Source organism: Oreochromis aureus, linkage group 2 (assembly GCF_013358895.1).
Source record: "Oreochromis aureus strain Israel breed Guangdong linkage group 2, ZZ_aureus, whole genome shotgun sequence".
Classification (NCBI taxonomy): Eukaryota; Metazoa; Chordata; class Actinopteri; order Cichliformes; family Cichlidae; genus Oreochromis; species Oreochromis aureus.
In genome coordinates this window covers 5,093,396-5,106,461 of record NC_052943.1, presented here as the reverse complement: position 1 = coordinate 5,106,461, position 13,066 = coordinate 5,093,396, and the positions used below count along the sequence as shown (strand labels likewise).

Here is a 13,066-nt window from a genome sequence, read left to right as displayed (position 1 = left end):
CTGTCAAAATGGTTGTTTGTAGCCCCGCGCGTACAGCGCTTTGGGGAAATAATAAACTGCATCATTAGAACCCCTGTCATTCACAAGTTGTTTGTAGCAGGCTGGCTGTAAATACCCACTCCAATGCATCGCACATAGAGCACAGGTCAGAATCATTAGGTGACTAATTTAGCAAAGAAAAACACATCTTATGAGATGGTGTGCAGGTGTAATAACACACCAGGCCCACTGCAGCCATAAATTAATGCCATATTCCATCTTCTGCTTAAAAGTAATTGAAGTGAATCCTGTTGTTTTTTAAGGCTTTCTTTGGGTCCTATATATTTCCTCGCAACAATCAGGAGTTTATTTTATTTTTACTTATTTGTATAATTTTTATATTGTTTTTTTATTGGGGGGGTGGGTGAAATTGCACCTCTGCAGCTCTCGGGCCTGTTGCTCCGTGGGACCGGATGAAAAAGCGAAACTTTTCCTCGTCTTAATGAGTCAGCATTCCAGCGCAGGACCACGGTGTGCAGCCATATGGCATCACCTGAACGAGTCTGACTAGTGATCCAGACGACCTCCTGACGCCTGCAAGTGTTTGTGTCTGTGGCCGGTCTGTGCCACACCCCCTTCTCCTCGGTGCGGTGGTATGATCCAGGGATACTGTTATAGCAGCACCGAGCCTCACCAGCAACAGCATCATCGGGTTCAACTGCGGCTAAACGCACCGCGCCGGGATCCCTGTCACACCGCACAGCGGAGCTGGCTCGCGCACAGCCCCGTGCGAGGAGATCCCTTCCTCCCCGCGCAAAATCGTCTCGTCGTCCTCCATCGGCATTTCAGAGCGAGCATCATCAGCATCATCAGCACCGCCGCCTCGAAACCAGACCGCGGAGAGAGGGTGTCTCGTCCACATTTTTTAACCGGAGCTCAAGTCACATTTCTGCCAGTGGTGGGGAGGGGGGATAGCACACACTTCGGCTTTTGCAGGCTGCTTATAGCACGGAATCGGACTAAAGGGATGGCTTTACGTCGGGAAGGTAAGCGGCACGTTCAGTTCTGGCCTTTTTAGTGGGCTCATTAAGCGGGGGAGGGAGATCGGGCTACGGTGCTGCTTGGCTAAACGAGGCTCGGGTGCCGAGACAACGTGAGTTTCACGGGAATGGTGATTATCAGCTGTTCTGATGCGCCGTGCAGTGCTATGACCTGTGCGTGTCTGTGCGTGTGTGTGTGTAGTGTATGACAGAGTGAGGCAGACACGCAGAGAGGGAGAGAGTATATAAACGTGTGTGTGTGTGTGTGTGTGTGTGTGTGTGTGTGTGTGTGTGTGTGTTTGTGTACGTGTGTGTGGTTGGGCTTTTATGAAAACCAGTGCACCTCGTTTGAAGTGTGGGGATGCAGACTTTGTGCCTGTGTGTGTGACAGCCTGTCTAAATGATGACGATCCGAGTACAGTGCGCGGAGCAGCAGGCTGCCAGCTTCGTATGTGTCGTAGCCGTTTTGCTTCGGAACACTTACAGCCTTGAGTTGTTGGGTTTTTTGTTGTTGTTTTTAGCTCCACTTCTGCCTCGTCCGCGTCATCTCCATCAGCACTCAGATCCAGGGGGTATAGATCTCTCTGATGCGTGCCTGCTGTCTTCCAGCCTACCCGGGCCCGGGCTAGACGTTACCACCAGTATAGGTCCAACAGGCACCGTGACCCACTGTATTTCTTTGCTATTTTTACATCTCTCATGTCAACTCCTAGCCCTTCTGGATGGCTGGTGAGGCAATTTCTGGGCTAAATTATTGAGCTGCGTGATATCTATTTTCCACGTTGGCGCAGTTTAAAAATGTGTGAGGGTAAATAATTAACAGGCGGCAAATGCATTTTGATAAATCATAATTATTGTGAAGGCAGCGCAAATTGCACCGAGATGGATAGGCTCTGAGAGACTTAAATTAGACCTCCTCACTTCTCCCCTTCACAGCAGATTATAAATAATTGCTTGGAGTAAACCACTCAAGGCACATTTCCAATAAATAAATAAGTCATAGATAAGACAACAACAAATAAGGAAAACAAATATATGAATAATGCAGATTTCTGAGGAATTCTCCAGATATATTATTCCATTAGCTTTGAACTCTCAGAAGCATTCCACATCTTTTCTGATGGTATTAAATCTGGCTTTGTTTGATTGAGGGGGGCAAAAGCATTTTAATCACAAGCTATAATTCATCAGCATCTCTAATACATGCATCTAATGCACCACCCACAACAGCCACTGTACACATCTCTCAGAGAGCTGCATTAGTGTTTGGACTGTTTCACCCATCTGGCATACCTGATTCCTGCATTATTATTTTGGAGTGTTCAAAAAAAAAAAAGAAAACCACAAAAGCAAACCAAACCGCTGCGGCTTCGGCTGCAAGCTTTGAACTGTGGGGATATTTGTCACACGGTGTAACCCTCCTGTGTCAATGCCCTACCTGGCTTTGCTCACAACAAAGCTGTAGCTGTGCTTTATTCTTCTTCGGCTCGCACGTTATTGATAGTCATGATAAAAATCAGGCACTTTGTCTCAGCTCCATGTGATTAATAGAGTGCATCTTGTACAGGAGGCTTGATAACACACATACACACATGCTCTCTTCTCCACCATATGGACGAACACTCTTTTAGTCACATGTGCACTGAGTAGGGATGATGCGCATGCACTGGACCAGCAGAGGTTGATGGCTGGTGCTCTGGTGTAGATGGCTTCGCGTCGTGGTGGCGGCCTTCTTGTCATCCGCATACATGCAGATGACTTTCAGTCCCTCCATGATGATAAACAGTGATTAAGTGCATATTTTTTTAAATGGCACACCCATAATGGCAACACCTTAACAACTACAGGACAGGCCTTTGAATTGAAATGTCACTTCAGCAATTAAATGCTGCGCACGCGCCACTGATAAGGCCTTCCTGTCAGTCAACCAACTCACCACACCACCCTTCAATCACCCGGATATTCCAGATTGTACATTTAAACTCGAGCTAGCACACACGCACACACACACACACACACACACACACACTCTCCGGCTTCACTCTCAGCAGCAGTTAGCAGTTGTCGCTGTGCTAATTATCTCCCTCAGTTGTTGCACTTTTTAATTTTCACAATTGTTGTTCTTAAGCGGGTGGTGCATATGGTGTTTTGGAAATCCAAAATAGCTGCTTAGCTCCTTGGCTTGGAGTCACATCATTATTTCAGTGCAACTTCCTGACAATTTGGGCCCCGAGTGCCGATTGTTAGGATGCTGGCATTTTGCCTCGGCTGTCAGCAGATCCCATTGTCCTGAGTCAAGAAACCACTAACAAAAAAAAACAAAACAAAAAAAACTGTTCGCTTACTTCCAATAATTTGTGTTTTTCTGAGATTTGAGTGATATTGCATGGCCTTTGGATAGTGCAGTGCTGTGCGAGACAGCGGGGGAGTTCTTTTTGTTATCCAGCTCTGCATTATTTATGAATTTTCATTCCAGGAATGCAGTAGCCCCTGGCACTGTAATGCTCCCCTCTCCCATGGAATCGCTCACACTCTTCCCTTCTGACCCACAAGTTTGTCCACAAAACTAATTTTCCTTAATAAAATTGGGGTCATGAATTAGCGAGAGGACAATGTGAAATGCATCAGAGGTTGTTTATTATATAGAGTACAACACTCAGTGCTGCAGCCAGGCAAAATGTGGCCCAGTGGGAGTTTTTATCCCTCTCTCTCCTCTTCTTCCTCTCTCTGCATGTCCATCATATAGTAAGAATGTAATTGCTGGAAAAGCATAAAATGCGTTTGCGTTCGCCACCCTGCTGATAATTTCAAAGTAAAAGCGCTCACGCCAGCTGGCTAATCAGAGTGCTAGACCCCTAAACTTGCAGACACAAACACACATATACACACACACACATATGCAGCGTAGACACTTAGAGATGTAACCACTGTACAACTTCAAATATTTACCTTCTTGCTGCAATGCTGCTCCATCCTCAAGAGGAATTGTTTAACAAATCCTGCAGTGCTAATTAGCGTTTCCTCTATTCATTCGCCTGTGTTTGGCCTCTGCAGCAAGGAAATTGCCAGCCTGTGATTTTTTTCTTTTTTTTTGAAAAAAGGAAATACAAAAGCAATATAGTGCTACCAAATTACCCTATAAAAACCTCACATAGTGAGCCCAGCATTTAGACTTGACAATTCAGGCACTTGGAATAAGAACGCAGGGTTGGTACCAAAGTGTGATTACTGCTAAAAAGCAGTGAATATGAAAATGGTTCAGTTGATGGCTTTGCTGATTGATTGACAGCTAATTATAAAAACAAGATTCATCAAATCAGTTGAACTCTTAGAGATTTGGTCGCCATTTATTGATACATATCACAAAATATTACACCAGTAAGTATCATGTATTGTATTTCTCAAGTAACTGACCATTATTAAGAATTCAGTAGTTACATATTAAGCTTTGAAGATTTTTTTACTGGTGTGTGTGTGTGTGTGTGTGTGTGTGTGTGTGTGTGTGTGTGTGTGTGTGTGTGTGTGTGGCTAAACCAAAACCTGGACAGACAGCAACAGAGAAACAGATAGAAATAGTAACCAAATTCACCTTCAGTTGCCAATGCTACATACACACACACACACACACACACACACACACACACACACACACACACACACACACCTACAGACGCATAGATACAGTATATGCCCGAGGCACTCTTCTTTAAAGTACTCTGCTAAGTCTCAACTGGCATCTCCAGCCCTCTGTTCTCTCTTGTCTTCTTCCATTGGGCTATGGGCAACAGTCAGGAACTATGTACAGTTCAATAACTACTCAGGTGTTATGTGAGATTTGTTTGGCAAAAATGCAATCACAGCCTCCCTTCACACTCCTCCACTTTCATCCTGGTCCCCCTCCTTTCAGATTTCTAGTCTGCACACAGAAGGATCAGAACCACGAGAGACTGGCCGGTCAAGCCCACTCTACCTCTCTTTAAAATATGAGATTAATTTGTCAAGAGGTGTGTGTGTGAAGACCAGCGCTGATGGCACACACCTAGACAGAAATTTGAGATGGAGAAGCTGTCAGAATATTTTTAATTTCAGTGCGTGTTAAGGTTTGAGGACCTAATTTGCGTATTTATGTTGAATTATATTACACACAGGGATACAGCAGACAATCTTTTTCATCACTGATTAATACATTTTCTTGCTTTTTTTGTGGAAAATTTATGGTTCTTAGAATTTGTAGTGATGCCTTTAAATGTCAGCCTGAGAGCCCCAAGCGCAAACATAAAAAAACAACAAGTTAATATTAGAAGGAGCCATAACCTCGCAATATGGAAAATTTTTGCTTGAGTAATTACTTTTAACCCTAGCGGATAAATGTTATTTCAGTCAATCGTTGAGCTATTTCGGTGTAATTCTTTCTTTCATGACAATACTTCATTTTCTGATATTGCTGTACTGCAACTATCGTAAAAAATGACAATGCAGTATCTAATGACACACATAGAAAGCACTTCTACGTGGACACGCATCCCACTGTAAAATCTTTTATTAATCCAGTCAGCAGACAACTTTAGCAGAAGAAAAATCAATTTTTGTTTCTTTCCCAATTTATTACCACATAAATTGTCCTTCACCTCCAGGTCCACATCTTGGAATTAGTGTCAAAATAATTAAGTTTAAACCAATTATATCATATCCTGCATTTGTTCACACAGAGGACAAAGGGGCAAGCTGGCACTGGCTAGCTTATCGCCTGCAGACACGGGAGCCATCAGGAGAGGGTACCAGCTGAAATCGGATGCGTCAGATATGCTGAAAAACTGCGCACGATCCACAGTGAGGGGGAAGCACACAGGTTTAGCCAAGTTACTAACTGGAGACTAAGTCGCCTTCACGTCTGCTCCATATTAGCACACAATGAAGCCTCAACAGCACGTCACACACCTACAGTTGCACCTCAAGACCGTGATTAATAACTCAATATGAATAAGTTGCATCAGTAGCTTTGTTGCATGCCCATGAAATGATTTATTTAGCACTATAAAACACAGTGATGTTACACTGTAGATCTCTCCACTAAACGAGTTCATCTATTTCCTGCTGACTGGTAAATAGCCTCATGTGTATCATCAGTAATATTCATAGCTCTACTTTCTAGATGATCATGAATTATTAACTCATAGAAAAGATGAATAGCGCCAAAATGGTGCTTGATGCATCTCTGCTGGAAGCCACATTTTGCACAATGCAATGTACAGTAGGGTACAGTACGGTTGGGTTGGGTGTGTTTTTCACTGCCTTGCGAGGAGGTGAGTTGTTTTCATTGTTCAGGTTTAATTTCGAGGAGGAGACTTGATCCACCGTGAACTCTGGGATGTATTTCAAGCGCGTGCATCATCGCACCAAATTGACTTCTGTCTGTAGAGACACATATTCTTCGCTGATTGCCAGCCAGGATGTCAAGCCAAACTGCACAAAGCAAAGTGATGTGAGAAAAAGGAAGACCAAAAAAAAACAAAGCAATATGTACTCCAAGAAAACCAGAGAACGGCAGAGCTGTGCAGCCATTTTTCATGTGAACCAGACTTTGTACGCCACGTTTCCGGACGTAACAATCCCGAAATCTGAAATTTTACCAGATGCGCTCGCGTGTCATCCCCGCCTTGGTCTCAAAAAGGAATTGTTTGGAAAAAAAATCCTTATTTTGTTCTCGTTAATGTGCTCGGATGACACAGTGATTCATTTGACAGGAACCAAAATGAGAAATGCAAATTGGTGAGGAATGTGCCCACTGCAGATTTTGCCTAACAAATTTTGAGGAAGGAGAAAAAAAAGGACTGCAGTGGAAAATAAGATGCAGGATAAATGAAAAAGCAAGGCGGAGGTATGAGATATCGAAGGAAAAAGTGCTTAAAATGTCTCTCTGCCACTTCCTAACTGTAAATACATTTTACAGTATGTGTGCTATTGATTTCAAGTTTATGTGATTTGTTTATCTGGAAATCTTCTCTTTCGCTGTTACGTCTCACCATGGCCTGCCTGTGCGTCTCACATACATATTAAAGCCTTTAGGGCTGAATACACATTTCTAACAATCCTGCATTCATTCTTGGTGAAAGCTCGAAATTTTTATGTCTGTCTCAGAGCATGGTTAAACAGACTGTCTGCCATAACCTTGAGGCGGATTTATATGTTTATATAAATTGAACAGACATATAGGTGGGATGTATTCAGCCCATCGCTTCTGTCTCGTCAGCTCACAAAAGAGCATTGCGAGAACGTCGGCTTGTTCCCGACTGAGTCCCGTGGTTTTTGAAAAGCTGCTCCTCTCTTTGTTGAGAAGTATTTTCTTGTGTGAGGCTGCTGAATGCCATCCGTGGCCTCAGTCTCTGAGCCGCCAAGAGAATCAGAGTGAAGGTGAGGGCTGAGCAGAGATCTGAGGAGCAGCAGGAGCCCTCTGGACTTTTGCATTGGGAGTGCCGCAAAAAAAAAAGAAAGAAAAAGATCTCCTCTTACACGCTCCTTGGTTTTCAGAGGCTGAGAAGCATCAAATTGTAACAGCGCAGACGGAAGATTAGCCCACTTAGCATTCAGAAATCAATCTGCTGTGCTGCTCAACAGCTACTAGTACATCGTTTCGGCTGCTCCTCTGGAGGACTAATGCTCTTTACTCACTCATTTCTCCGTAATCAACAACTTCATGAGCGAGGACGCACAGGAAATACTGTCTAAATCGCAAGTCACCAAATCCAATTTCAGGAATCAATGGCATTGATTTATCAATTAATTTTGCATCCCTAATGCTGCCACTTTGCTTGGCTTTGGGTGTTGGGAGGGTTTTAGCGGTCAAATGCATTATTGAAAGAGGCTTTTTTCCAAGCAGTGGCTGATGCAGAGAGCTTAGGAGGTTGTCACTCATGATGTAAAGCTTTATTTGCAAAGCGAGTTAGTGCGAACAGCCTTTTAGTCCTCCGAGGAGGACAGTGACATGTATTTATCTTGCGAGAGAGGAGGAATATCAAATGTGTTGAATAAGGCTTTGCCTTGTCAGGAATATTGATTAAGTGGTTTTGGGTGGTGTCTCTTGCTCCGCATGTGTGCGTATTTGCGGTCAAATCCCCGTGTGCCCCTTCAAGTGGATGTGAATACAGTACATGTGTGCTGTTGCATACTTGTGTCATATTTTGTGTTTTCTTGTTTGCTCTCCGGCCTTCTAGGGAATCAGCAGAGGGCTTTAGATCAGAGAGGAGCAGGAGTGGAGCGTGAATAGAAAGAAGCAGTGGGGGAGACAAAAAAGACTATGGGCTACCTTAGTCGAGATCTGAAAGGAAGAAAAAAGTCATAACTGTAGTCAAGATATAAAAGCAGGCTTTGAAAAGTTAAAGCTTAGCTACTCCCTCGCTCTAGGCCACATTCAGAGAGCATGAATAGTGTAGGACCTTATGGATTTCTCCACACTGCTCAGGCATGAAGCGTTGATGTGGGATTTGAGCCATGTCCACTATAAATAGTCAAATGGCCCAGGTTGGTCCTGACAGCTCCTGACAGCTCCTGACAAGGGCCGATCTGCTCCGTGAGCGGACACACGCAGACTTTATTTCCTGCTTCTTGGTCATGCTCTCATTCTAACACGGGTGGGAATACAACAAGGATTTGCAGGGCTACAAGTGTCACCTATACGACTTGCTTTGCACATGCAGCAGATGCATTAACCTTGGGTTATACGGTGTGCGGAATAATGAGGGCGTACGGTGAACCGGAGGCTGAATGGTGAAAGACACTGCGACGACAACACAGGAACAGCAAGCGGGGGTTCGCACAATGCTGCCTTTGCTGAGAAGGCCAGTGAAGACTGTTGAGCCTCTGTGGCATGTGGGTGTTCAAGTGTGCTGTTTGTCAGCTAGCGTGAAATGCTATAAGAACTTGTAGGCGCAAGGGCACTGAGTGTGTGTGTCCGTCTGTGGATGATTGTCATTGTGTTTCATCTTCAAACCCAGGAGCTAATAAAGGCTGTATGCTGAGGTTTATGTGTCCGAGCATGCGTATATATATATATACGTGTGTGTGTGCTTGTGTGCAACAGTATGTGTTCTGCTGGTAAATTCGGCATTAGCAGCAAGAGATTTCAGGCTTGGTCAGCTATGAAAGCACAACTACGTGACAAGAGTGCTGCTGCCGCCCACAGATAGCTAGCCCTTATCCACTAATTAAAACCCTCTATCACTCCATGTCTCACTTGGCAATCTCTCTATCCTTCAATGCCCCCCATTTTCATAGTGAAATCTCTACATCTCTTATTATCTATCCATCACTCCCCTTATCCTTGTTCGCCGTTCATCCCTCCCTCCCTCCTCTCAGCAGGAGCCAAGGGCTCCCAGTGGGTGGTGCACTCTTTTGTTGTGTTGTGGGTGGTTTAGGTATAACAGGGTCCTGTGGGTCCTTCAGGGCCGCTCGTCATCGTCGTCCCTGTCATATGCCTGAGGAACCGTGGTGGTGCTAACGAATGGAGAAGATAGCTTTTTAAGCCCTATCCCCCCCACACGCACACACACACCTCCTCCTCCCATCCCTCCATGCAAACAGCCACAAACACACACAGGAGGCACACACACAGAGACACATACACCCTCGCTCTAGGAGAAGCGCTCTCTCTCTGACAGCTCACTGTTTACTCCCGTAGGACCTGTAGCCTGGATCTGCATTTGCAGCTACAGACTGTGCCTGGATTGCTTCTGATGATTAAGCCATTGTAATGGTAGACAAAATGAAAACCTGCAAACAGCGACAGGATTGTCATAACTTCACTTTGGAGCATCTGGGGCGATAAGTCTATGCTGCAGCATGAATATATTTTCTCAAGGTTCCTCATCGTCATTCCTGCGACTCGCCGGGCCTGTTTAGCGAGCAGAATTAGCTTGTCTCTGTGCAAACAAGCTTCAAGGAAACGTATAAAGGCGAGAGCTAACAAAGAAAGTAGCTTCCTACTCACATGGGGTCTCCGGCCTGTTATGAAAATAAGAGCCTTCTCTGCATGGTGGATGTGTGTCTGTAATCCTGGAACGATACTGTATCAATAATCTGAGGAGCTAATATGGTTGGATGCCACTCTGCTCTCCCCGTCCTCCTTGTTTATTTACCAGTTTGAAACTCAATTTCACTGCCTCTGCCTGGCCCCAATCCTCTCTCTGCCTCATTCTCTTTTTCCATTTTGCATGCTCTCTCTTCTTTTTGCTTCATGACTTCAGCACATTCATTTGAGATTGGGAAGCGTAAATCGGTTTTGACTTGTCCTCATGGTCCTTGCCTTTTCACATGACAATCTCGGCCGTGCTGTTTGTGTTATCGTCGCTGCTGTTGGACATCTGAGGGACCCCGCCCCTCCGGAGGAGACTCGGAGCGTAAATCCTGTTTAAAAGCAAGTTGTGTATGTGAGCCTCGATCACTTCTCTAAGCAGATTTTGTCCATGGCTGCACTGTTTGAATAAATAGATAGATAGGACGGAGGATCAAGTGGGTGAAGGGTCCCATTAGATATTATTGCATTTGTGTAGCCATGGATTATCACTCCCGTGTCACTGTGTGTGTGTGTGTGTGTGTGTGTGTGTGTGTGTGTGTGTGTGTGTGTGTGTGTGTGTGTGTGAAAGAGGGATTGATAAGAAATAGAAAAAATGGCTAGTGGCAGTGGATAAGCACTGGAAGGGGATAACAAAGCAACATGATGCTTGTGTTGTACTCAGTGTTGTCACTTTGTATTAGTTTGGTAAATAAGGAGGATGTAGTCCCCACATACTGAAATCAACACTGATGCTACCTATGAATTCTCTGATTTGTACCACGCTGCTCAAATAAAAATGATAGGTGCACTTTGAAAACCTCAAATTTCAATGGGAAAAAGTCGTGCTGGATATCTACACATATGGATGAGTAACGTGTTAGGAATGAAAGGATGTCACATTGTTTGATGGAAATGAAAATTTTCCATCTACAGAGGGCTGAATTCAGAGAAACCCCCAAAATCAAAGTGAAAGGCTAGTCCGTTTTCTTGAAATTTCATTGTAATCATTCAAAATGGTCCTCAGCAGTTTGTATGGCTCTCGCATGCATCCTTGATAATGTGAGAACTCCTAATGAGGTGATGGATGTTGTCCTGGGGGGTCTCCTCCCAGATCTGGACCAGAGCATCACTGAGCTTCTGGACAGTTTGAAGTGCAACCTGGCAGCATCCATGGACCAAAACATAATTTCCCTGAAGGGTTCTACTGGATTTGCTCAGGCGAGCATGGGGGCTAGATCATTTTGATCATTTCCTTCATCCTTCAGGAATTGCCTCCAGACTCTCACCACATGAGGCCGAGCACTGTCATCCACCAGGGCGAACCCAGGACCCATTGGACAGACATAGGGTGTGATAATGAATCCAAGGATTTCATCATGATACTCATTGGCACTCATGGTGTCATTGACTAGCCTGTAGAGGTCTGTGTGTCCCACCATGGATATGCCTCTCCAGACCGTCACCGACCTACCACCAAACCGGTCATTCTGAACGATGTTACAGGCATCATAATATTCTCCAAGGCTTCTCCAGACCCTTTCATGTCTGTCTCATGTCCTCAGGGTGAACCTGTTCTCGTCTGTGAACTGTGCTGTGCCAGTGGTGGACCTGCCAATTTTGGTATTCTATGGCTAATGCCAGTCAGGCTCCACAGCACTAGAGAGTGAGCACAGGGCCCACAAGAGGACGAGTTCCACAGGCCACCCTCATGAAGTCTGTGTCAGATTGCCTGGTCAGAGACATTCACACCAGTGATCTGCTGGAGGTCATTTTGTAGTCGGCAGCGCTCATCCTATTCCTCGTTGCACAAAGGAGCAGATACCAGTCCTGCTGATGGGACCTTTTACGGCCCAGTCCAGCTCTCCTATAGTAACTGTCTGTTTCCTGGAATCTCCTCCAGGCTCATGAGACTGTGCCACCCTGGAGGAATTGGACTATCTTTGCAACCTTTGTAGGGTCCAGATATCACCTCATGCTACCAGTAGTGACACTGACACTAACGCTATCAAAACTAGTGAAAAAACAGAAAAGATTAGGAGTAAAAAAAATGTCAGTGTCCTCCACCTGTAAAACCATTCCTGTTTAGCTGGTTGTCTCCTTGTCGCTCCTTTAGTGCACCTGTTGTTAAATTTATTGACACCAAAGCAGCTGAAACTGATTAACAACCCTCTCTGCTACTTAACTGACCACATCAATGTCCCAGAAGTTTCATCAGCTTGATGCTCTACTCGGATTAAAAGGTGTTCTTTACATTTTTAACGAGTATATTTTGCTGTAAAATCCAGTAGACTATATAGAAGACGGTAGTAGTCAACAACATAGCTAACGTAAAGTCTCCAACATAGCTGGTGCAATCTTGACTTTCTGGAGCTCGCAGTGACCATAATTATACAAATTATACCATCAGTGCTAAGTAAAACACAAATAAAATACTTGTATCTATCAAAACTGGAACACAAAGTTTGTGGATGGGCTGTACCACAGGAAGCATCCAGATGTCTGTCAAAGAGGCCACGCCCCTAACTTTAAAACCTAATTTAAAAAAAAGAAAACATAATCCTTGATAGCAGCAGCGATGCAAAAAATTATCTATAGGAACAAAAAAATGATTTTTGTTCCAGACTGTAATCCTAATAATTTCCACTTTAAAGTTCAGCGTTTTTAACATTGGAGACGATGGAGATTGACTCACTTTTGGAGCCTGCTTCAAGTGAACTGTGAATTTTGGCATCTCTACTTTGGCTTCCTTTTTCAGCCTCCAGGGTTGCTGTTTGTGAAATAAAGACAGTGATTGTGGCTGCTTTTGACACACTGAAAAAGCTCAGTGTTCATTTCAAGCAGATATTGATAATGTACCTCCAGGGTCAAGGCCTATAATCTCCTTACCGATGAAAACATTAACAACCATGGAGAATGCAAAAATGAGATATTTCTGGCTGCCAGAACAGCTAAAACTAAATTCAAAGTTATACTAAATACATAGCTCCTCCTCCTAAAA

At 44.3% G+C, this 13,066-nt stretch overlaps 1 protein-coding gene across 1 annotated transcript in view; it reads left to right on the top strand.

Moving 5' to 3' along the window:
* Positions 1-705: 705 nt before the first annotated feature.
* tenm1 (teneurin transmembrane protein 1) overlaps positions 706-13,066 on the top strand; it is a 202,581-nt gene continuing 190,220 nt past the window's right edge. The window contains exon 1 of the mRNA XM_039615819.1: positions 706-1,025. The gene's annotated coding sequence lies outside the window, so the exon portion shown is untranslated. The remainder of the gene's footprint in view (positions 1,026-13,066) is intronic.